The sequence below is a fragment of the Zootoca vivipara genome, chromosome 2 (assembly GCF_965207765.1).
Source record: "Zootoca vivipara chromosome 2, rZooViv2.hap1.1, whole genome shotgun sequence".
Classification (NCBI taxonomy): domain Eukaryota; kingdom Metazoa; phylum Chordata; class Lepidosauria; order Squamata; family Lacertidae; genus Zootoca; species Zootoca vivipara.
Genome location: NC_142584.1, coordinates 99,859,695 through 99,885,998, shown reverse-complemented (window position 1 = coordinate 99,885,998; position 26,304 = coordinate 99,859,695). Strand labels below are relative to the sequence as shown.

The following is a 26,304-nucleotide window of genomic DNA, read 5'->3' as shown; positions in this document are numbered from 1 at the left end:
AATATTGGTTTTTGTTACGGTGATCGTAATTAGCAGAAATCGTTTTACGCAGACTTGGCATTTTGGAAGGTATACAGATTAATGGGTTAAATCCAGAGGGGTCCTAATAACATTTTGGCTTTCATCCATTATCCCCCCTGATTTCTGCACACACAGAAAAACTTGCAGACAAGAAGCTATTAAATGGCCTAATGGGGCATCGAACTAACCTAAGGCATTTTGTGTAAGGAACGGCTTCCTCCTTAACTTCTTATTAGAACTCCCTCAAGTATAACGCAGGGATGGAGGAAACCCAACTGAAAATGCAAACAAAATGTGCTGCACTTGGTTCTTGTATTGAATGGAAGGAGCAAAATAAACATCCATACTGGTAAATAGTGTTACTATGCAGAATTTAAAACAGCAGGAAAACAATTAGTGATTGTACAGATTTGAAACTTTCGATTGTTATACCGGCATGAAAAAGTGAACTTTGCCAGCATTATAATGATCTCAGAGTGTTATTCAATATACAGTCATCCTTGTTTTTATACTTGTAAACCACTTTGAGACCTATTTTGGCACTAAGCGGCATGTAAATGAATAAATAATGATGACAGTTATAGCTGTAGAGGCCATGATGGCTTCTACAGGGCTCTGGCATGAGGGCAATGGGAGAGGGTTTAGCTTTCCATTCACATCTGTTGCGGTTCTGGGGTGGTTTTGATGAGAGAGAGAGAGAGAGAGAGAGAGAGAGAGAGAGAGAGAGAGAGAGAGAGAGAGAGAGAGAGAGCTTTTTTCTTAAATAATGTTTAGGGGTACTCTCATTTTCCTACTCATATTGAAATATTGTCCCTCAACAAGGCCAAACTTAAATTCACAAAATGTTTAGTGGTATGCGTATGCCTGCTTCCACCCAGAAAAAAGCACTGGATATTATAGGGCTTGCTGATCAGAAGGTCGGCGGTTCGAATCCCTGCAACGGGGTAAGCTCAGTCCCAGCTCAGTCCCAGCTCCTGCCCACCTAGCAGTTCGAAAGCATATCAAAGTGCAAGTAGATAAATAGGGACCGCTCTCTGTTGGGAAGGTAAATGGCGTTTCCGTGCGCTGCTCCGGTTCGCCAGAAGCAGCTTTGTCATGCTGGCCACATGACCCGGAAGCTGTCTGAGGACAAACGCCGGCTCCCTCGGCCTATAGAGCGAGATGAGCGCCGCAACCCCAGAGTCGGACACGACTAGACCTAATGGTCAGCAGGGGCCCCTTGCTGTATGTATGTATGTATACACACACACACACACACACACACACACACACACAAGTCCCGGGCTTCCGATAGATAGATAGATAGATAGATAGATAGATAGATAGATAGATAGATAGATAGATAGATAGATGATAGATAGATAGATAGATAGATAGATAGATAGATAGATGATAGATAGATAGACAGATGATAGATAGATAGTTTTATTGATATAATACAGTGCATTTTCTACCTCTGAGCATTTATTTTACACCTAGGGCAGGCATCCCAAAACTGCAGCCCACCAGATGTTTTGGCCTACAACTCCCATGATCCCTAGCTAACAGGTCAGGGATGATGGGAATTGTAGTACAAAACATCTGGAGGGCCGAAGTTTGGGGATGCCTGACCTAGGGTCTTCCAATATATAATCAAAATAATCCAGTATGTTCCTGCGTTCAACTTTTTTTTTTTAAGTGAACACCTAAAAATTAATGCAATGCAACAGATAATTTGTAAATGCATGTTTTACAGAGGTACACTAGTCAGAGAGCTATGAGCTTGTCAGTGCTGCAGCTTTCTGCCAGCACAGTTTTGGTGGTGTGCTATACGCAAAATGGCTCTTTAGAATGATACTAGTCCCCTCAGTGACAATGTTTGCAGGAAGGATTACAGCGAAAGCACTTAAGCTTGCTTAGGACTGGGAGGTTCACTGCCCAAATACACACAATGGCATATGAATGTCAAATCAGAAACCTGGAAGAGAGGGACAGAAGAATAATTACCATGACAAATGCATTTGATAAAAGGCCTAATAGAAGTCCTGGTTGTGTGGTGCTGCCCTGGAATTCCTATTGTTTCCTCATATTAGCAGAGAGGGCATTTGCTTCTTGTAGTTATAGCCCTGCCTTCCACTTCTTTAACCTCTTTTTGAGCTTTCAGGTCAACAGCCATTCAAAACATTTGGCAGTAATGCCCACAGAGTTCTTCCCATCATTTAGTCACTTGCCAGATACTGTTGAAAGCTCCAGAACTAACCCTGTTGTTGGTGTCAAATCAACCAAGAAACATATACTTCCTCGGGTGTCAAAAGGGTCGCATTCCGTTGTTGCCTGGTGTACGGACTGAGACATCGCACTGCATTAATCGAAGGTGGGCAGAGGGAGTTGTTGTTGTTGTCGTTTAGTTGTGTCCGACTCTTCGTGACGCCATGGACCAGAGCACGCCAGGCACTGCTGTCTTCCTCCCGCAGTTTGGTCAGACTCATGTTGATAGCTTCAAGAACACTGTCCAACCATCTCGTCCTCTGTTGCATAGCTGTCAAGTCTCCCATTTTTAGCGGCAAACTCCCGTACAGTGGAACCTCGGTTTATGAACACCTTGGTTTATGAATTTTCGGTTTATGAACGGCGCGGACCCATCTGGAACGGATTAATTCACTTTCCATTACTTTTAATGGGAAAGTTCGCTTCAGTTTATGAACGCTTCAGTTTATGAACAGACTTCCGGAACCAATTACACCCATGTTTCAGTTTATGAACGCTTCAGTTTAAGTACTCCGCGGACCCGTCTGGAACGGATTAATCCACTTTCCATTACTTTCAATGGGAAAGTTCGCTTCAGTTTATGAACGGTTACTCCGCGGACCGTCTGGAACGGATTAATCCACTTTCCATTACTTTCAATGGGAAAGTTTGCTTCAGTTTATGAACGCTTCAGTTTATGAACAGACTTCCGGAACCAATTGTGTTCATAAACCGAGGTACCACTGTATTTAAACCCGTTTCCTGCTGTTATCCCGAATTGGAAAAAAAAATCTCGTAAATCCCCCAGATTTAGAAAGCAGCTCCTACCGGCCAGGGAGGCTCCTTCTGTGCATGTCTGGACATGCGCAGAACCGATTTCGGGTGCCGCTCTGCCCATATCTGGGCACCGGAAATCGGGCAGCGCCGGCACCGGAAGTCGCTTCTACGCATGCCTGGACATATGTAGAAGCGACTTCCGGTGCCGCGCAGCTGCTGATCCCTTATTTTTCAATCCGGGAGTTGATGTCTATGCTCTGTTTTCTCCTTCTCCTAGTGCCCTCAACTTTACCAACACCAGGGTCTTTTCCAGGGAGTCTTCTCTTCTCACGAGGTGGCCAAAGTATTGGAGCCTCAGCTTCAGGATCTGTCCTTCCAGTGAGCGCTCAGGGCTGATTTCTTTAAAACGGGATAGGTTTGATCTTATTGCAGTCCATGGGACTCCCAAGAGGGAGAGGCATGGCTAATTTGGAACAAGAGACACCAAGCTGAATGTGCCTCCAAAGTGTTTCTAGGGAACAAGGGGGAGTTGGTGTTCTTGCGATACCAGTGTAATTCAGAGCATCTGCCTGAAGGTCTGGAGTTCAAATTAATTCCTTTAAATATTTTGATATTAATTTAAACCTTTTGGGAATAGCAGTGTTTTTCCATATTCTTTGGATTGCCTTAGTATCCTTATGGAATTTGATTTGATTTAATATTGAAAGAGTGATTACTACATCGTTAAAGCAAATAAAAAATAGGGAGGGAGAAGAAATAAAATCCAAAAATTCACAACACTTATCTCTTCCCTCCCAGGCCCCACTGCAAGCCTTTTTAGCTTGTCTTGTCCCTTAGCAGTGAATTTTGAGTTGACTGCAATAAAATTTGTGGGTGTTTTGTGTTTTCATAGTGTTTAGGAAAGTGGTGGTGGTGGGGGACACACCTTATCACGGCTTCTGTGTAGATTTAGCATATAATTGTAGAGTTAACTAATTTTCCTAAGATCTTAAAGTACTTGAAAATATGCCCTTGGGAACAATCTTGCCATAGCAGAGAATGCAGAAGATGAATGAACAGGTTCCTGCTGTCTCTTTCATTTCCACAGCCCCTTTTTTAATGGCCTCTCTCCCCATGAGATTGCCCAAAATGCTGAAATAATAGTCACTTGGTTTTATTTACTGATATTCTTCTCCTACAGTTGCAAAAAATAAGAGTTGAAAATTGCTTAGGTTATACTGTGTGTGTGTGTGTGTGTGTGTGTGTGTGTGTGTGTGTGTGTGTCAGAATCCAGGAAGAGGGTTGTGGGGAGGCCAGGATGTAAACACAGTCAACATTCTTGTGTGCCTCTTAGAGCATGGGTTGATGTAAAAAATCCAGGTTGATTGTGGTTGGAGTGTTGGATTGGACCAGGAAATCTAGATTCAAAACCTTATTGGCCATTGGTGGTGACCTTTAAAGCCTTAAACGGCCTCGGTCCAGTATACCTGAAGGAGTGTCTCCACCCCCACCGTTCAGCCCGGACACTGAGATCCAGCGCCGAGGGCCTTCTGGCGGTTCCCTCATTGCGAGAAGTGAGGTTACAGGGAACCAGACAGAGGGCCTTCTCGGTAGTGGCACCCACCCTGTGGAATGCCCTTCCACCAGATGTCAAGGAAATAAGCAGCTATCCTAACTTTATAAGACATCTGAAGGCAGCCCTGTTTAGGGAAGCTTTTAATATTTAATGCTGTATTGTTTTAATATTCATTGGGGAGCCGCTCCTCCAGCACCATAATTCAAAAGCATCAATTCTTCGGCGATCATCAATTATTCGGTGATCAGTAAGAGACAGTCTCTTACTTACTGCCTATACTTACTTACTTACTTACTTACTTACTTACTTACTTACTTACTTACTTACTGTCTCTTACTGCCAAGCAGCTCTTACTATTAGGACGTTTCTGTTCCTTACTTGGTCCTGCAGGCCTCTTCTGGCTTTATACTTCTACCCAGTTCTATTTTTCTAGAAAAAGGTGCTAGAACTCAGCATGAACACCTCATTTGTTCTCTTATAATGGCTGTGGCAGCTACCTGAGAGGTGCCGTAACTGAGTTACAGTGAGTTCTGGCTGAAAAAAAGCCCTGAAACTCCAGGCAGTGTTTGTAGGGGCCTCAGGTAATTTCCCATCCAGGTGATAACCAGCCCCATACTTGCTGATGTTGAAAAGGTAAAGATACCCCTGACTTGCACTTTGACGTGCTTTTGAACTGCTAGGTGGACAGGAGCTGGGACCGAACAACGGGAGCTCACCCTGTCGCGGGGATTCGAACCGCCGGCATTCTGATCAGCAAGCCCTAGGCTCAGTGGTTTAGACCACAGCGCCAGCACACCCTTATCCCTATTTGCCTGCCCTCAGTGGATTCTGCCCTTGGTCCCACTGATGCTCCTCATTTTGCCCTGTTCCTTCAGGTACCCTCACTAGAAGGGACTCGCCTGATACACAAAATTGCCTTTGTTGATATGGCTGGCTACTTAACCTGTCAAGCTACTCTTGGTGCGAAAAGGGACTGCTCAGCCTGTACACTCCTTTACAACAGGCTTCCCCAACCTTGTGCCCTCTCATCAGCTTCAGTCGGCATGGTCTAGGTTGGAGAAGGCCTCACTGCAAAATTAGCTGTCAGCCATACGTGATGAAGCAGACAACCCTAATAACCAAGGCCTTAGATGCCTCCTGTCATTCATTTGCTACGTACTCAGTTCTTCTGCAGTTCACTTTGGTAACATATGTTTGTCAAACCAGGCAGAGGAAATGGTTTGAAAACACTCCAATAATATATCACAGTTAGGGCTGGGGGGGAGACTGAGCTGCGGCAAAAATGAAACAATTCTTCCCGTCTAGCAGACTTCTTTTCGTGTGTTGTGCTTGCCTTCAAACCATGGGAAAAGCATTTGTGTTCTGTGCATATAAAACAAAAGTGTGATTTTATCGCTAAGGATTTAGTTGTTATTCTGGAAATATTCATTGTTTTATTTAAAACAGGACTTTCCTTTCTTTACGACTATATAATAAACTAATTGCTTCATTTCAGCTCTGATTTAAACAAGTTTTATTCAATGCAGACAGTACACTTAAAGCTAATTTATAGCATCTAGATTTTAAAAAAAAAACACCCGTCATTTAGTTTTATGGCACTTCCTAAAAGAAAAGAAAATTTAAGTTGTTTTGGTTGTTTAGATCCTTTGAGGAATAAAGAGGGCTACAGTTCAGACAAGTCCATTTCCTTTTGTAATGGGAAATATTCCAAGCATTTCTCTTCAAACAAAACCCCAAAGATTATCTTTACAGACTTCTGTTTAGGAGATTTTGGGACAACACCCTAGAACAGGAAGCCACAGTTTCTCCCAAATTTATACAGGATGGAAATAGATAATATTTCCATTATGAAAACAAACAGCTGCGACTAATGATTTCAGATTTTATAATGGGAGCTTTTGGCACACACTCTTTGGCTGTACCTGAAAAGTTTAAATTTAGTCAACAATTCAATATAACGGGTGGAATCCGATTTGTAATTCCAAGCACTGTGATTAGTCAATAATTTAACAGTGGGTGAAATCCAGTTGGTCAGAGGAGGTGGGGAGATGACTTTTGCTGATTTCCGTTTCCACCCTGCAACTCCCCATGCGTTTGGAGAAGTGCGAATTTCAAAGTTTTCGGACATGTATTGTTTCATAAAGTGTGAATTTGGTTTGCCTTGTAATGTGGACAGTATCAAATTCTCCTCTCCCCCGTCCCTATGAAAAGCAGAAAGGTGTGTAGGTGTGTGAGTTTTGAGTCAAAAACCAGCAGGGGTAGCGGTTGCTTAATCCTTCCCCAGTATGTCACTAGATTTGCATGTTATTGTTGTTTAGTCGTTTAGTCGTGTCCGACTCTTTGTGACCCCATGGACCATAGCACGCCAGGCACTCCTGTCTTGCACTGCCTCCCACAGTTTGGTCAAACTCATGTTCGTAGCTTCGAGAACACAGTCCAACCATCTCGTCCTCTGTCGTCCCCTTCTCCTAGTGCCCTCCATCTTTCCCAACATCAGGGTCTTTTCCAGGGAGTCTTCTCTTCTCATGAGGTGGCCAAAGTATTGGAGCCTCAGCTTCACGATCTGCCCTTCCAGTGAGCACTCAGGACTGATTTCATTCAGAATGGAGAGGTTTGATCTTCTTGGAGTCCATGGGACTCTCAAGAGTCTCCTCCAGCACCATAATTCAAAAGCATCAATTCTTCGGCGATCAGCCTTCTTTATGGTCCAGATTTGCATAGCTTTGCCTAAGATGTTGCCATATAGATTAGTCAAATACGTCAGCCAGTTTGGGGAAACTTGAACCCCAGTGGGGCAGACATTCACCAAAGTCCAAGCGAGGAGGCAGAGGAGAATTTTGACACAGAAATGTTGCCTCTGTGGTTCCTTCTTCTGCCTATGGAATCGTTGGGCCAATTTTTATACTGTATAAAGCTTTAGTGAGCAGAAATGGGTGGCGGGTGCGGGGGGGGGAAGAGAGCAAGTAAAATCCACTGACATTAATGGAACTTAACCTTTTAACACCTAACATTTTCTCCATGTGCGTCCTCAAATGGCGTTCTAGGAAAGTAAACGATCTTGTTTAATATCTGAGGGCTTCTGTGAATGTGAAACAGTTAGACTCAAAATGTCCTTATTGTTATAATAAATATCTGGTTTGCGCTGATAAGAATTGAGAGGGTTCATGTAGTGCCAGGCGAAAAAGCCAAAAGAATCAGTTTAATTGAATCTTCTTACTTAGAATGTCACAGTTCTACAGAATAGAGGTCTGGGGAATTGTGGCAAAACGCTGCCTTGGCACCTTCTTATTGGCTGCATGGTTCAGTTGTATTATTGCTTCTGGTCCCACTGAAACCAATTGTGGGCAAGTTGTTTTTTTTTATAGCAAACAAAATGTGTCTTTTGAGCTAACCTTGACTGTATAAATATATGGTTCAGGTTATATATCACTGAATACATATAAAAAAGTTTGAAGCAGTGGGAGATTTATTTCTCAATGCCTCTGTTTTCTTATTTTATTGCGTTTTCAGAACTTGCATGCTTTGCATGGATGCGCCACTTATTTTGTCTTTGACCTTCCGCGGTGCTTGGGAACACAATTTAAAAACAAAACCAGACGTTCTAAAAATAGTGCCATTCCATTTTTCACCAGACGCTCTTTAAAATGGTGTTTGTCTGAGAGTGATCTCTACAATCGTGGGAACCACAAGCGCTGGGGTCATTGCAACTGTTATAGTACAGGGGCCTTCGCCCTAAAACCATTCTCCCATTTACCCACAATATCTGCCTCTGAACCCATAAGTTGAGCATCTGTTTTTAGTTTGTCTGGTTTGCTTCCTTGCCACGTCTGGAACTATTGGATCTATTCTCTAATTACATGGCATTTGCATTATCTGGGTTATGTGGGCTGATTTGTGAGACATTGGTGGATGTATGGGCATCCCATTTCATGATGTATTCTTTACTTTTATATCCCAACTTTCCTCCAAGGAGCCGAAGATGGTGTACATAGTTCTCCCTTCCCTGTTTTATTTTCCCAGCTGATCAGCTTAGGCTGAGAGACATTGAGTGGCTCAAGGTCACCCAGTGAACTGCAAGGCTGAGTGGGGATGTGAACTCTAAGTCTCCCAGGTAGCAGCCCAACACTCTAACCATTGTGCCACACTGCTTCTCAGTGGCATGTGCTAGGATATGTTGATCCCTTCCTTTTCTGTGGTTCCATTACTTTTCTGCTACCCCATTTTAGACTTTCTTTTGCCATCTACCTTTGTTCGCTGTAGCCACTGAGAAAATTAGAAATATGCTGATTTGACTGATGTCCTATGACTCAGGGATAACTTGATATAAATTTGCATTGAGCTTCCTCTTCTAGAGCAATGCTCCTTCCTCCCCCCCCCATAATAATAATAGCAATATTAAAAGTTACTTTGTTTTGATCTGAATTTTTATACAGTGCTGTGCTGTGGATGTCTCGGACTGACTGATTTCAAGAAAGGTTAGGAAAGTGTCTAATTTTGTGATCACTGACTCACAGGAGAATATTGACTACCTTCTCCATCCTGACCTTTCCATGGCCTCAGTTCCTCAGTATCGGCAAATTAGGATTCTTAGGTCTCTGTTGCTTTAAGTCACATGCAGGCAACCTGTGTTGCCTCTTCAGTGGCACAACAATCCCTGGGGAGCCCTGCCTGATCAGCTGGCAGCTGGGGAGAAGTGACTGTGCCTGCGCTAATACTACTAGAACAGGAACCCTGATCTTGACTGTATCGGGTGTCTTGCGCTGCAACAGGTCAAAGCCTCTCCTTGTATTACGGTATCTCAATCCTGCCAAAGTCCACAGTTCCTGAGCTGCTCATTGCTGTGCAGAGACAGCAATCACAGCAACTTCGGGTCACTAGGAGGCATGGGAATAAAGGCTCCCTCCCCTCCCCAGCAATTTTAAATAGTTTTAAACAGTTCTAATTTTGGTTCCTCTGTTTTGTTTTTGTGGGGTTGGTGTTAGTTAAATGTTTAGTTGGGGTTGTGGGTTGTTTTAGTTTGGATATAACTGCAAGCTGTTTCTCCTTCTCCTTCCTCTTCTTCTTCTTCTTCTTCTTCTTCTTCTTCTTCTTCTTCTTCTTCTTCTTCTTCTTCTTCTTCTTCTCCTCCTCCTCCTCCTCCTCCTCCTCCTCCTCCTCCTCCTCCTCTTCTTGGTTTCTGTTGATTTATTGGTTTGTTTGTCGTTTCTATAGGATATTTTGTTTTTTAATGTTTTGCTGTTTTTTTATATATGTTGTAAGCCGCCCAGAGTGCCTGGGAAAACCCAGCCAGTTGGACGGGGTATAAATTGACAACAACAACAACAACAACAACAACAACAACAACAACAACAGATGCAGCCTCATGCGAATGTGTGTGCCCATAGGGGTATGAATAAGAACATAGGTGCCTAAGCTCAGTGGTGGATCCCATCCTTTGCATGGAAAAGATCCCAGATTCAAATGCTAGTATATCCAATAAGGCTGGGAAAGACTCCTGCCTGAAACCGTAGAGAGCTGCTGACAGTCTGCATATATTCTGCAGATAAACCTTGCTGAATTCGACCAAACTCTGTAGTAGTGTTTTATTCTCACAGTGGCCAGATCAAAGCCCCTGGGAAGCCCACAACCAATAGCATGTTCTCCAGCCGCTAGCATTAAGAGGCATACAGATACTGGAGGCAACTGAGCCATCATGATTAAAATCAATTTGTTGCCTTACCTTACACATAAACGGTCTAATCTTCTTTTAAAGCAACCCAGAGTGTTGGCCATTGCCACATCTTGTAATAGAGTCCATATTTTGACTATGAGTGTGTGCACTGCAAGGATGTATGTTAATGGACTCATTGAGTGCTGGGATAGACCACCAGATATATTCACTGCATGCTAATACCCAGCGCCGAATTTAACCCTGGGATTATTATTATTATTATTATTATTATTATTATTATTATTATTATTATTATTATGCCAATGGTCCTGCTTTACGGAATATCCCTTGGAGTGCATGCATGTGCTAGGAACTTAAGATAAGAGCGTAAGAACATATCATAAGAAGAGCATGCTGGATCAGGCCAGTAGCCCATCTAGTCCAGCACCCTGTCTTTACAGTGGCCAACCGGATGCCTGCGGGAAACTAGCAAGCAGGATTTGAGCACTAGAGCACTCTTCCCATTTGTGGACTGGTATTTTGAACTGGTATTGAGAAACATTTCCCTCAATAGCCCTCTGTTTCATGAATTTCTCTAATGCTGTATCAAAGCCATCCAAGTTAGTGAATGGCTTTTCTTCCACATCTTTCCTTACTGTAGCCCAATCTGGGTATTCAAAACACACACATTGCTAATCTACAATAGCCCCAACAGTTCACAGTTTGGGAAGGGGCTAGTGTGTGCCTTTCCCCTTGTGATTCTATTTGCTTATATTTGAATGTCTGAATAACCCCCTGCATTTTTCTCGTGTATATATGTGTTCTGTTCCCCCTTGGAAATGCAGAGTTGTATTTGTGATTCTTTTTCTCATTTGCATAAAATCGGCTTTCTCATTTTTTAAAAAAACTTTGTAAAAGAAATATTATCGTCTTCTATCTATCAATCTAATTTTCAAGTTTGGCTGATGATATTGAAAAATATGGAAGAGATTAAGTACAAAATGGATCTTTGACATGCAAACCTGTTTCCCTTGTTTGTTTGAAAACATTCAGTTAAGGAGCTTAGTAAAAGTTTTGTGTAAAACTTGTAAATGAATTCCAAGAAAAGCAATATGGTCTGTGAAAACTGGAATGATTACTTGGTAGGAAATTGAAATGTGTAAAATAATAGGAACAGAAGCATGCTGTGTACAAAGTAGAGAGGCATAATACTGCCTCAGGGTATGCTGGGAGTTAAAATATACATGTTGAAAGCAGACTAGAGCAGTAAAGGAAGGCTTGCCTTTAAAAATAATAATAATCACCATTCAGACATGCCATGAAATAGTCATATTTCACCTTTATTTTCCCTACATTTTTGGCTCTGTCAGATTTGACTTTTCTGTATATAAAAAAATGAAAAGTATGAGAAACAACTGCATAGCTTATAAAATGTGTTGTTTTATAAGCCCTCAACATGGCCACTGAGTCTTAGGGACTGTGTGATAGAGGAGTGTATCTTTATCTGATCCGAAAGAAAGAAAGAAAGAAAGAAAGAAAGAAAGAAAGAAAGAAAGAAAGAAAGCTTTAAAAACTCTTCTAAAAACCGAAGAATTGAGCATGTTGTAGTAGTGAGATGTGCTGTGTCAAACTGTTGGATCTGATGTTAAGTTTCTACCCTGTGACAGCTTTGCCCTCAAGTGTCTTTCTAGACTGGGCTTTGAGTCTCGGGACTTCCAATAAAAACGGAGAGAAGCAATTTCTCAGTATGATGCTTGCCACACGAGTGAGTTGATGCTGGATGGAAGAGGGACAAAATAAGCAAAAACTTGCCTTGAGGCACATACAAGCCTGCTTGTCTTAGCTTTGCAGTTTTTGCATTTGGCTGTTGTTTGTAAAGTCCGGTCTTTTTGCATCTCTCAAATATTGGTCAACTGTGTGCCATTAAAAAAAAAAGTAGAGGTTTGGCTTCCCCCTGTTTTTCTGTTGTAATAAAGTGGTGTGTCATTGGCTGAGTAATTTTCAGCTCCAAATGAGACAAGATCAGTCACAGTGGTTTTCACAGGATGGAAGTGAACGATGGATGGTGGTGCCACTTAATCAAAGATGGGGAGAATATGTGTCTGCATACTCATTGAGTGTAACATTTCCTAAACCAGAGAACAGTGCTGCTTCCCAGACTTGCTATTCTGTGGGTTGTTCTTTTTTTATAAAAACAAAACAAAAAACAGATCTTTAGTTTAAATTATGGGTAGGCAAACTAAGGCCCGGAGGCCGGATGGGGCCCAATCGCCATCTAAATATGGCCCACAGACTGTCCGGGAATCAGCGTGTTTTTACATGAGTAGAATGTGTCCTTTTATTTAAACTGCACCTCTGGGTTATTTGTGGGGCCTGCCTGGTGTTTTTACATGAGTAGAATGTGTGCTTTTATTTAAAATGCATCTCTGGGTTATTTGTGGGGCGTAGGAATTCGTTCATTCCCCCCCCTCCAAAATATAGTCTGGCCCCCCACAAGGTCTGAGGGACAGTGGACCAGCCTCCTGCTGAAAAAGTTTGCTGACCCCTGGTTTAAATGAAAGGCACAGATTTATTGAGCTCTCTTGGCCCATTGCTTGCATGCAAAACACACCAGGATACAAAGGAACCTTATTCCACATGTGGTGGACCTGTCCTCAATTCTTTTAAAAAATGGGACATGGTCTATGAAGAATTAAAGAAAATGCTCAGACAAACATTTATTAAGAAGCCAGAGGCCTTCTTCCTGGGCATAAGCATCTCAAAAGAAAATGAAAGCATCTCAAAATAAAACAAAAGAGTCTTTCTATACGCAACTACGGTGGCTAGAGTGTTAATTGCCAAATACTGGAAAGGCAAGCAGGTGCCAACTAAGGAAGAGTGGCAAATGAAATTGTGTGAAGCTGTAAAGAGGTAGGGGAAAGTCAACTAATGTATTAGTGAAATGAGATTGGAAAGAAGAGTGAATAGATTATGTATGTTATGTATGTTAATGGAAAAGAAAATATGATTGTGATTTGTATATTTTTAATGCAAATAATAATAATAATAATAATAATAATAATAATAATAATAATAATAACACCAGGATACAATTGGTCTCAGTTACATCTTGGAATCTAGGCAATTTCCATGTCCTTACTGATGTAGGATCTGACTGGCTAGGTCACAGAGATTCCTTATTGATTTGCAAGCCCCATAAATATCATTCCTTTTGCTCTGTGCTCTTCTGAACTGTCAAGAGTAAGGGCAACACAAATTTCATGCAGTTTGTGACTGGTTCATGAATTGGTTGTGCCTGATTTTAGGTTTGTCGGTTTGCTCAACAATTTCTCAAGCACCCTGTAGTCACATGTGGTGAGGTTGTGCAGGAAATAAACCTTAGCAATAAATAAAAGAATAAGAACTGTATGCTTCCATTATTACTCCAGCGAGTCCAGAGTGGCATTTATGGAAGGTTGGCCAGCACGCACTTTAGCCCAGCTAGTGATGCTAAGGGTGCAGTCCTATACACACTTAATGGAATAGTAAGTCTTATTACACCCAGTAGGATTTACATCTGAGTTGGCATCGGCATGCATAGTACGATTGTGCTATGAAAGTGGTTAAGACCAAAACTCTACCTGGTATAACTCTTTGGGATTCCCCTCTACTAGCCCATCTCCACAAATTCCATATTCGTTTAGGTAGTTCTTTTGCTCCCAGCCTTCCTTTTTCTGCAGTGACACTGCTCAAAGCACTTTCGCAATTTGAAATGAAATTTCCCTGATTCACGCTCCTTCTTTCACTCTGGACTTGATATCTTTTGAGATTGATCCACATGAATTTTGACCCTTAGATTGGATTAGCCACAATTTAAACATATGTGAACATTTTGGTAAAAACTGTTGCCCTACAGCAGTAATGAAAGGGTGTCTTCTCTTTTGGAGGAAGTGATCTGCCAGATGAATTAAGTTTGGGGGGGGGGGGTAAAAGCATTTTTTTAGTTTGAAGCATAGAGTTGTAGAGTGGGAAGGGATCCCAAGGGTCAGGGGTCATCTAGTCCACCTCCTGCAATCTAGGAGAATGCACTTGGCCCTTATGGGGCTCAAACCCATGACCTTGGCATTACCAGCACCACGCTCTAACCAACTGAGCTAACTGATGTTTCCTCCCCCTCCAGCTCCCTTGCCATCTGCACTGTGAAGCTCCCCAACTCTCCAGAGCACTTAGGGAAGGCAGGAAAATTTATTTGAAGGAGGGGAAATCACACTCCAAAATCTCCCTCTGTTCTGCTGTCAGATTCCATCCTTCAACACAGAGACACCATTGGGTACTACCCAGTGGATGTTATTCTAAAATGTGAAGCTTATGTGGGTTTATTCCCGTTTTTTTTTATTTTGTAAGAAATCTCTTCTCATGTTTCAATTACTTACTTCAAATAAAATTATTACCCTTAAGCCATCAGTGCTGAAAAACAAAAAGTTGCTCTGCCTGTTGAAGTCTTTGAAAATAAACTGATTTTAGTGGCTTTCATTTTATCCATAATTGCAGTTTGCTTTGGCACAACTGTTTGAGTAAACCTGCAAAATGAATTAGAAATGGATTGATGAAGCTGTAAGACAAAATACAGAGGGATGTGGTTAAGCGGTTTTCAAGAAAAAAAGCACACTTCATTCGATTGTCAGTACGTAATGGCTTTATTTTGAAAGCAAAATGAAATGAAACAATAGGTCCAATTTCTGTATTAACAACAAAGGCATAATTTTCTTACAAGCTTCTGAAGTATTTTAAATCCATATAATTATCTTTCAGTCTGCAGATTCTGTTCTTGTCATTTATATGATAAGTACATCCATTGGCCTTTTCACGATGCTACAATCTAAAAGCATAAAGAACATGAGGGAAAGCTCAACATACTCAAATAACTCCAAACATGGAGCATGGCAGCATGGCAGATTCTATTATTTACAGTGCTCTGGCAATCGCTGCTGAAAGCTAATTGAGTTTCATTTATTTATTTACTGATAATACTTTAATTGCTATTTTTTAAAGAACGAGTTTAACAAATAAGGAAATAGAAGCAAAAAATAGAGAGGGAAAGAAAAGTGGGGTGCCAGGAAAAAAAAACCCTGTCAGCTCATAATAAGAATACCTACTATAGCCATAAATACATCCAGCTCAATTGAGTTCTATTTATAATGGTATATTGAGCTGGTGCTCCTTTCCCACAGCTACTATTGGGAGTTCTAATCACAACAATACAGACACAACATGTAGGCTAATAGTAGTAAATATATAATAGAATTATGATATCATTCAAATTATAGGAGTAAGCCAATCAAAGTTCTCATATATATATTGTGTGTGTGTGTGTGTGTGTGTGTGTGTGTGTAAAATATAACAGCGTTGTAGCGAGGACCATCAAGCCATGTGTTCAAAACGGATGTCTAAGGACAGTCTTACATTAGTATTTCAAAAGTATCGACAGAGTTTCAAAGTTTCAAAAGTAAAGTCTCTCAATAGTCTTTCAATGTTGAAACTTTCGAAAGACTACTTTTGAAACTTTTTTTACTTCTTCTGTTGATACTTTTGTAAGATTATTGTGACACTGTCCTTAGACATCCGTTTTGAACACACGCCTTGATGGTCCTCGATACCACTCTGTTATATTATATATATGAACTTTGATTGGCTTACTCCTATAATTTGTTTTCTCTTTTTGTAAACTGCTTTGAGGGTGTGTGTGTTTTTAACAATCATAGGGACCCTTCCCTTGTTGCCTGAGGCCATACAAGTTAACAATATTAAGTTTAGATGTAGCCCCCAACACCTTTGCCTGTTGTGTTGGTCTGAGTGTTATTTATCCACTTGAGCAAAAAATAGAAGTATTGTGCTCTCTTGCATTAAAATCAGAAATCTTTTCGTTACCTTCTTTATGTCATTTGTGATTTATGAATCAAACAAAACTGGTCAGAGAGACACATATCTTAGATTTGGTACACATATTCCATTTGTATATATCACAAAGATAGCCTTCCTTTCCTTCATGGAACTCAAGACAGAAAGGATAGTCTCCCCAATTAGTTTCCCATAGAGACACTGACCAGACACCAGACCTTCTCAGTTTCAGCACAGTTGGTACATCAAATGCTTTGGGGGACGGGACCTGATGGCAACGCAAAATCAAATTGTATGTGCATCTTAACTGGAATCTGAAGGATTTTTGCATGCTTAAATGTGAACAGGATTCTGGGCAAACAATTTGTAATTGTGTGACTCAAGTCATTGCAAAGCAATGACATACTTTTCTTTATCTGTTCTCTTTCACACCTCCTCTTGCCCACTGTTTGTTTTTGCTCCTTTTCTGTTTGAGAAATGTAATCTATACCAATTAACTGCGTATCTGATTTCAAGGGATGGCATCACTCCTTTCCTAAAACCACTGGGGTTACCAATTAAGCAACATCCTGGCTACTTGGTTAGCATTTAATCAACCTTCACTTGGATTTTTCCTATTTCTGTACTTGAAATCGCCCTCCCCTTCTCTTTGGCTAAGGCTATCTGAATCATTAGCTCACTGAGCAGGGAGACAAATCAAATTGTTAAAGGTAGATGACTGAAAATTCATTTAACTCTTTTAATTACCTAGCCCGAAACAAGTGTAATGGTTTGGGGGGAGGCAGAGTTTCTTGTCCATGCCCTCTGATTAAGAGCAATTTGTTACAGAGGAAGCCCTTCATTTGCATGAAATAGGTTGACCTCAGTCTGAGTTGTTGAATAATTACGTTTAACTAGAAAAAACTCCATATTGGCAGACACGTTTGGGACTTGGGGTGCACTGGGAAAGCAATGGTTAAGCTGGTGATTGATGATGGGTATGTGCAATTGCACCCTGTTTTATCGCTGATTCATACTCACTATTTATTATCTGTCCAAATTGTACCAACTGCTAATATGACTGGAATTTTCTCTACTCTTCCCCCTTCCAACTTCTCCATCCCAGTACTTGGGGTGCAGCTTTGCTATCTGTTTCTCCTGTAGCTAATCATAATATTTAAAGATTAAAACCTTGGCAACAGGGTGGATAAAAATCAATGATTTTTTTTAAAAAATCAAAAAAATCGGATTTTTTTGATTTAAATCGGATTTTTTTGATTTAAATCGGATTTTTTTGATTTAAATCGATTTTTTTGATTTAAATCGGATTTTTTTAAAATAAAATGCTTTTTGAGGAAAATATATTACCATCCAAAGGTTATTCCATCATGAAATAAAGATTAGTTTTTTTAATTATGTAGAATAAGGTTGTATATGTTTAATTTTTGGGGTAAATAAATTCCATTAATCCATTCACAATGTCATGCTCTTCCAGAGGTTTTTGTAAGATTATTGGGCAGTTTCTCTGCCTACAAGATATTATCACAGATGCTTGGTTTACTTTTGCAGTTCTCAAAACTGAATTTGACTCAACAGAGATCACATGCCTCTTCTTCACAGCAAAAATGTTATAACATGAACAGAGTTGAGAAAAAGACCTTAATCCCTTCAGTGCTAAGTTTCAAGAAGTTCAGTGAATAGAATAGAAACAATATTTTTCTGATTGTTTGGAGTGGACAGTATTTAAGTTTTTCATGTGTAGGCTGGGCTGACAGTCTAAGTTTCTTAAAATATATATATTTTGTTTTTGTTTAGCCAAATTAGTTAACAAACATGGATGTTTGTTTAAGCAAATAACATATGCTGTAATGTTATTGTTTCAGTTGAATAAATCTATTTAAATTGTTATTATTAAAGTAATGATTATTTTTCTCCTTCCTAAGTACAACAGTAAAGTTGTCCAAATATGAATAACCTATTAAACTGGGGATAAAAAACTAATATGAAAAGTTGTTATTCTAAAAATCTTCATCTACTTGCATATTAAAGTTATACCAGCAAGAATTAGTCTTTATGTAGAAAACTATGATTTAAATCAAGCCTTACTGACTAGTGATTTAAATCGTGATTTAAATCGTGATTTAAATCAGTTTGATTTAAATCAAATCCACCCTGCTTGGCAATCCCCATCACTGATATATAGGTCAAACCCAGAGGGCAATAAGGGACAAAATTGTAGATACCAGCACTTAACTTATGCCCATTAAATATTTCTGTCAAGTGTGTCTGCCCTGCTGTTAGAGCAAATGAGAAACCTACAGCCCAGTCTGTCAAGATCACCCTTGCAAAATTAAGAAAACACATTTTATCCCTGTAAAGAAGTCCCACTTAATCACATGTCCTCCAGAATGCTAGATGGATGGAATAGTGTGGTTCCAGCAGTGTCTGCAGATGAGATAACCACTCTGGAGAGGTAGCATAGCTAACACTTTATCTTGGGTCACACACTTCTTTGATCAATCAGGGCTCTGGAGAACTCACTGTCCTTAAAAATGGATGGATGGATGGATGTTGTGTTGGAAACTGTTTTAGTGAAAAGGCAAGATGTATCTTAGTATGTGATCTGTTTCTGTTCTAATTTCCAATTCGTAGAAATGTGTGGTTGTGTTTGCAAAGGTAAGCTAGGCTTGTTGGCTTATCATAGTGGATTGTGCATGAGCACTGTGCTGGTTGGAATGGAAGAAACAAGAACAGAAACCTGCAATTGAGTTTGACTTCCCCTGACACCCAAACCCAGGATTCTGCTCCCGGACTATCTTGAATTGCTAGGCAGCTGTAAACCATTGGTTGATGAAGCCTGGCTTGTTAGGGAGCTCCAAACCACAATTCCAGATTCAGATGGAAGAGGAAATTGAGGTAAATTGTGGCTTCCTGGTTTGTTTCTCCCACTTGCGTCCAGGGAGGAGTGAAGGAAGAGCAACTGGGAACAATAAAGCGCAATGAGAGGGCAACTTTAGCTTATTGTGTGACCTGCGGACGTGCCCGATTATTCCAGCAGGGGTGCCCCATGGACTTTTCTGATTTGTTGTCAGCAAACATCTGTGGGAATTTTCAGAGCTACTGCTCATATTTATTATTATCATTAACTTCGCTCCACGATGTAATTTAGAATTATAATACGGGGCATTTATTTTAAAGTTCTAGTTTGGATGTCGGCAAAGTGATTTGAGATCAACATATCTTAAAATTAACCTTCCTGCTTGAAAAGAACAGCTAAATACATGAATACAGAGAGGATATGCACTCTTTTGTATAATGACAAAAGACTCAGAAAAAATTAAAGAAGACATATGTTAATATAGCAGGCTAGGGAGCTACTAAATTAGCCTTCAGGGGTCACAGATTGAAATAATCATATGTAAAATACAAGAGGAGGAAGCCAAACCATTAGAGTATATATTACACAGCCAGTGAACAAAAAATGAAATACCAGTCATATAAGAGATCTCATTGTTATAATACTCAACAAGGAGGTCGGAATCTATTCTGTGAAATGTCAGGGAATAAAGGGCTAGCTTTTACTGAAGTGTGAGCATAATGAATAGAGGTGCAGATAAAACATGAAAGATTCTTTTGTCAGATTAAGGAATAAAAGGCTCAAGATGCACTTAGTGAGCTTTTGAAGGGATTGGAAAGGCTACTAACATTCATCAAAAGTTAACAGAAATTAATATGCTTTAACTTATGTGTACCGTCAGCCTTTTTTTCCAAGCTGAGAGTAGAAAATCATTTACCAATAGTATTATCTACACTGAAAGAAGAAATCAGAATGTTAGAAGTTGATTCCTTTCAAAGAATTCCTGAGGCATGTTGCTGAAGGCAAAGTATGATATTTGATGGTATTGCACTTGGGTTTTTTTTGTGCTTTTCCTCAAAAGAAAAATGGCATGGTTTATATTGGCATTCAGCTACATATGTGACTGAAGAAGTCCATCCTTGGTCATTCCAATTTCTTCATGATCTGTTTGGCTGTGTACACACACACACACACACACACACACACACAATATCACTGGAACATCCGTTGCATCCTCTTTCTTTAATGACTGAACATTGAGGATCTTCTGAGTGACTTTATTCATAGGAATCAGGCAGCTTTGGTTGCCAGTAAGGTTAATTAATGAAATAGAGTGCCTTCGGTAGCCATTAAATAATGTTCTCTACTGTGCTCACTCTATAGCTAGAGCTGTCAGTATGACTTTATTCTGGAAGTGTAAGGTGAGCTTATTATAGGATGTGTTGATAGCAGAGTATAGGCTGGCTCCATATTTTGCAGCTAGCTACCATCCACTCTGAGGGATGCAGGTGGCGCCATGGGTTAAACCACAGACCTAGGGCTGCTGATCAGAAGGTCGGCGGTTCGAATCCCCGCGACGGGGTGAAGTCCTGTTGCTCGGTCCCAGCTCCTGCTAACCTAGCAGTTCGAAAGCACATCAAAGTGCAAGTAGATAAATAGGTATCGCTACAGTGGGAGGTAAACGGCGTTTCCGTGTGCTGCTCTGGTTCGCCAGAAGCGGCTTTGTCATGCTGGCCACATGACCCGGAAACTGTACACCGGCTACCTCGGTCAATAATGTGAGATGAGCACCGCAACCCCAGAGTCGGTCACAACTGGACCTAATAGTCAGGAGTCCCTTTACCTTTACCATCCATGCTAAGGAGAACTGAGTAAATTGTGGCGTGTCTCTCCCCCCCCTTCCTTCAGAAGTAATTCACATGGTTCCTGATAAACCAGGGTAGCCTGTAACTTCATGTGACACACATTTGATGATGGTGACTCCACCAGTGTTAGTTATATGCCATGGTTCAGAAACATGGACTGCTATATAAGGCAACCCTTCTTTCCAACTCTGTTTATTTTGATATACACTAGACCTGCAACTTGCACCTGATTCACTTATGTCAGGCTCATCCAACAGGTAGATCGTGATCTACCGGTAGATCACTGGACGTCTGTGGTAGATCACTGGCTCCCCTCAAAGAAGCTCAACAACTTTGACTCCCCTAAAAATAGCTCAACAACATTGACCTGAACCCCTAAAAATGGGCTTTCCTCCCTAAAAAAAGCTCAACAGCCTGAACCCTCCAAAATGGGTAGATCACTGCCTGTTTTTAATTCTGCGAGTAGATCGCAGTCTCTTGGGAGTTGGCCACCCTTGATTATGTGATTGCAGCTTTGTGCAGGTGGTGGGAAAACAAACAAACAAACAAACAAATGAGCAGGGAAAAACAGCTGGAAGGAGCCGTCTGAGATTTCGTGAGATCTCCCAAAGGCTCCACGAGATCTCATGCAACCTTCCCAGAGTCTGGTAAGCAAGATGGATGACTTAAAGAGTTATTTCTGCCCTGGGGTTTTCTGCTGTGGAAAGTCTTGAATCATTTCATCAGTTTTCAGGTTTTAATCCCTGCTGTGGAAGTACAGAAATCAGTCATTGGCCACAGATAATTATGGTGCTGGAGGAGACTCTTGAGAGTCCCATGGACTGCAAGAAGATCAAACCTATCCATTCTGAAGGAAATTAGCCCTGAGCGCTCACTGGAAGGACAGATCCTGAAGCTGAGGCTCCAATACTTTGGCCACCTCATGAGAAGAGAAGACTCCCTGGAAAAGACCCTGATGTTGGGAAAGATGGAGGGCACTAGGAGAAGGGGACGACAGAGGACGAGATGGTTGGACAGTGTTCTCGAAGCTACGAACATGAGTTTGACCAAACTGCGGGAGGCAGTGGAAGACAGGAGTGCCTGGCGTGCTATGGTCCATGGGGTCACGAAGAGTCGGACACGACTAAACGACTAAACAACAACAACAATACCAGGGGCCAGACTGATTGTTGTGGTAGCAGTGTTGTGTTATGAATTCATGTTGGAGTTGGCACCAAACAATATTATTCCGTTTTGAATTGTGGTAAACTTACAGAACATGTAATATCCCTTCCGATAGTTTACATCAGCGCCCATAACTGAGAGGACTTGTTCAGTGAAATGGTGGTTTGGCCTGTGTGAATGGTCTTCAGGGTTGCACCCTTACTTTCTTCTCCCTAATATGCTTTGAGGCCTGTTCTGACTTCGTAGTTTGAATAAACCATATGTAATTTTATGCATTACATTGGAATTGATAAACTGCAGTCTGCATTTCCCTCCAAACCAGAACTACTCTTTCCCCAAATTATAGGACTTTCCCAGGAAATCAGGGAGAGAATCCAATTGTGTGATGGAAGTTGGGAGTGTGTGAGCCCATGACTCGCTGGCCAAATCTTGATTTGTTGATTATATCTGAAACTGTCTACAGTATGTAAGGAAAATAAGATCACTGGGATCAAGTTGCATTGGTTATATAGTGTCCACACATGAAAGGGAAGGGTATTCAGGAATGGAAAAGGATACTGGTGTTAATTACTACATCAAGTGAACAGAAGTTCCAGGGTCATTCCTTCCACAGTGAAAAGAAACAAGGATTTGTTATTTAATTGCCTCTCAGGAAGGGGGAAAATGGAAAATGCTAGCAAGTCCATGTTGAGTTCCAGCCTTGAGCATTTTGATGTAGTGGGAACCGTGACAAAAAAGACCATATGTAACAGTGATAATTAGATATTGTGAATGAAAAGGGAACTGACGAATTTGCACAGTATTCCAGAAAGAAAGTCCAGGTTGTGCACATTCATGAACCACACACACACACACACTTTTAAAAATTGGATTAGCTGTGGCATTTTTCAATATTATGAAATACAAGTTGTATTCTTCAGGACTGAGAGCTGTTCTAATTGCTAGAAATACAGTAAATGTCCCCATCACTCTCTGGGTTTAATCTCAGCATAATTAGCTCCTTGCACAATAGAGTGCTTAATTTGAATGGCTGACAGGGCTCATTAACTTACAGAAGTGATTTCTGAGATTTTTTTTGGTTGTTAAAATTGGGATTTCCGCCTTGGAGAATTTCAGGAAGTATCACATAGTTTGTTCCAATATTTCAGAATTAAGTTTTGTATATAAAGCTAGACATTTAAAAGTTAAAGATACAGTGATGAAGCCTTCTCTTCAGTGGTAGGAGACGAGCACTACAGCTTAATCAGAAATGTACGCATGACTTCTACAAAGCCATAAGGAATTCAGACAATAAGTGATTATTTGCTTTTGCAGCCAAATAAGTCTATCTCCCAGGAATGGTGGATGCACATATTTGTGTATTGTTTATCTCTTTTCTGCAGCACATACAAGGATAGTAGAAAATTGCTTGTATCCACATGATTAATTGCATGGAACACATCTATCTGTAAGGATGACATTTTTCTGCACTTCATTCTTCTCTCCTAGTGCTACTAATTTCCTTGAATCTGATTAGCTATGTTGCAAAGTTTATAGGTGTGTTCTTTTGGTGGTGTTCTTTTGTGTGTGTGTGCGCGTGCACTTTTTTAAAAAAACATTATTGAAGCATTGCCATTTTGCTGCATAGTGCTATTCTTCCAAGGAGTGCCCCAGCTTGAAAATAGGACTGACAAATTGTTTTTAGAAGTTTCTCCCATAGTTATGAATACCAGTTTAACTTACTGCATTTTAACTTCTTTTTCAGTTAATATATACTGTAGAGATGACGCAATTATTTATAAATGCAGCTTTATTCACGTAGTGGCTATGTAAGTGCCTAACAGATAAAGAGTTTGCTTCCAACTTTGTAAAAGATGGAAGGGTTTAAATCATTATTGACTGGCCAGTAGTTTTAATTATTATGGTATTTTGTGTGTGTTTTTAATGGTGTTTTATTGTATGCACATTGTTGTGTACTCACCTGGTATTTTATGATAAATAAATACTCTAATAAACAATCAAATGAACAAACAAATGCCCCTGAACTCAGGATGTTCAGTAAATGCCTACTGTCCCCTCTCTCCCATCCTTCATATGGTTTTTTTCCTGCTAAGTGCTGAATGTAAAAAATGAGTTGTTTTTTTAAAAAATCAACCCCACTTTCTCTGTGTTGAATTTTTTTGTTTAGGAATCCATTGGCCATGGACTTTCTATTTTGTGCTGTAAGGTCTGTGCATAAAAGGTTTAGAGAAATAGTGTGCCCATTTGTTCATTGCTAGACTGACATTTCAAAGTACGGCACGAAATGACTGCACATATATACCTTGTCATTTATTTGTACTGAATTTCCCATCTTCTGAGATTTCACACTGCCAGCCTGAGACGAATGGTAACAGTTTCCATTTAAATAGCCTGACACATCTTGGAGCAACTTGCCTGTTTATTTCAATTTTACATTATATATAGGCAGCTAAGGAGATGGATATTTTAGATAGTTTAAATAGTATTAGACTCCTTCAAAGGGAGAGTGCCTTTCGCATGGCGGGTGTCACAGATTGAAGCGTTTGCTTTTAGATCAGTTCACCCCCCCCCCAAATAAGTAAGCTGATGGGAATGCTGGTCTTCATTGGGTGGGTCAGGACCCATCAGTGGGGCATAGACTGCCTTAAGGTGTGGGTTGCAACAACTGCACTCTCACCATGTGGTAAAAGATAGTAGCCAAATGCATGCTTGGGCAAAATATGGGTCCAGTGTTTGAAAACATTGGAAAGAACTACCCATTGGAAAGAACTACCCCTTCATGGATCAATGCCTTGTCGTGGCGAAGGGGCTTGAATAACTCAGAGAAGCTATGAGCTATGCCATGCAGGGCCACCCAAGATGGACAGGTCATAGTGGAGAGTTTTGACTAAACGTGATCCACCTGGAGAAGGAACTGGCAAGCAACTCCAGTATCCCTGCCAAGAAAACTCCATGGACAAAGACAACAGGCATATAAAAGTTATGACGCTGGAAGATGAGCCCCTCAGGTCGGAAGGCGTCCAACATGCTACTGAGGAAGAGCAGAGGACAAGTACAAGTAGATTCAGAGCTGATGAAGCGGCTGGGCCAAAGCCGAAAGGACACTCAGTTGCGGATATGCCTGGAAGCGAAAGGAAAGTCCGATGCTGTAAAGAAAAATATTGCATAGGAACCTGGAATGTAAGAACCATGACAGAATGATCTCGATACGAATCCAAGGCAGACCTTTTAACATCACAGTAATCCAAGTTTATGCACCAACTACCGGTGCTGAAGAAAGTGAAATTGACCAATTCTATGAAGACCTACAACAACTTCTAGAAATGACACCAAAGAAGGATGTTCTTCTCATTACAGGGGATTGGAATGCTAAAGTAGGGAATCAAGAGATAAAAGGAACAACTGGCAAGTTTGGCCTTGGAGTTCAAAATGAAGCAGGGCAAAGGCTAATAGAGTTCTGTCAAGAGAACAAGCTGGTCATCACAAACACTCTCTTCCAACAACACAAGAGACGACTCTACACATGGATATCACCAAATGGGCAGCATCGAAATCAGATTGATTATATTCTCTGCAGCCAAAGATGGAGAAGCTCTATACAGTCAGCAAAAACAAGACCTGGAGCTGACTGTAACTCAGATCATCAGCTTCTTATAGCAAAATTCCAGCTTAAACTGAAGAAAGTAGGAAAAACCACTGGGCCAGTAAGATACAATCTGAATCAAATCCCTTATGAATACACAGTGGAAGTGAGGAACAGGTTTAAGGATTTAGATTTGGTGGACAGAGTGCCTGAAGAACTATGGATGGAGGCTCGTAACATTATACAGGAGGCAGCAACGAAAACCATCCCAAGGAAAAGGAAATGCAAGAAAGCAAAATGGCTATCCAACGAGGCCTTACAAATAGCGGAGGAGAGGAGGCAAGCAAAATGCAAGGGAGATAGGGAAAGATACAGGAAACTGAATGCAGATTTCCAAAAAACAGCAAGGAGAGACAAGAGGGTCTTCTTAAATGAGCAATGCAAAGAAATAGAGGAAAACAATAGAATGGGGAAAACCAGAGATCTGTTCAAGAAAATTGGAGATATGAAAGGAACATTTCGTACAAAGATTACCATAATCAAGGACAAAAGTGGTAAGGACCTAACAGAAGCAGAAGACATCAAGAAGAGGTGGCAAGAATACACAGAGGAATTATACCAGAAAGATATGGAGGTCTCATACACCCCAGGTAGTGTGGTTGCTGACCTTGAGCCAGACATCTTGGAGAGTGAAGTCAAATGGGCCTTAGAAAGCATTGCTAATAACAAGGCCAGTGGAAGTGATGATAT

The 26,304-nt window shown here is 40.8% G+C and overlaps 1 protein-coding gene and 1 non-coding gene across 5 annotated transcripts in view; one reads left to right on the top strand and one right to left on the bottom strand.

Moving 5' to 3' along the window:
- Positions 1 to 26,304, top strand: part of PTPRG (protein tyrosine phosphatase receptor type G) — a 578,270-nt gene that overhangs the window by 186,690 nt on the left and 365,276 nt on the right. The gene's annotated exons all lie outside the window — the stretch shown is intronic.
- Positions 14,299 to 14,367, bottom strand: TRNAT-GGU (transfer RNA threonine (anticodon GGU)). The gene has a single exon. It is a non-coding gene; the product is annotated as a tRNA-Thr (tRNA).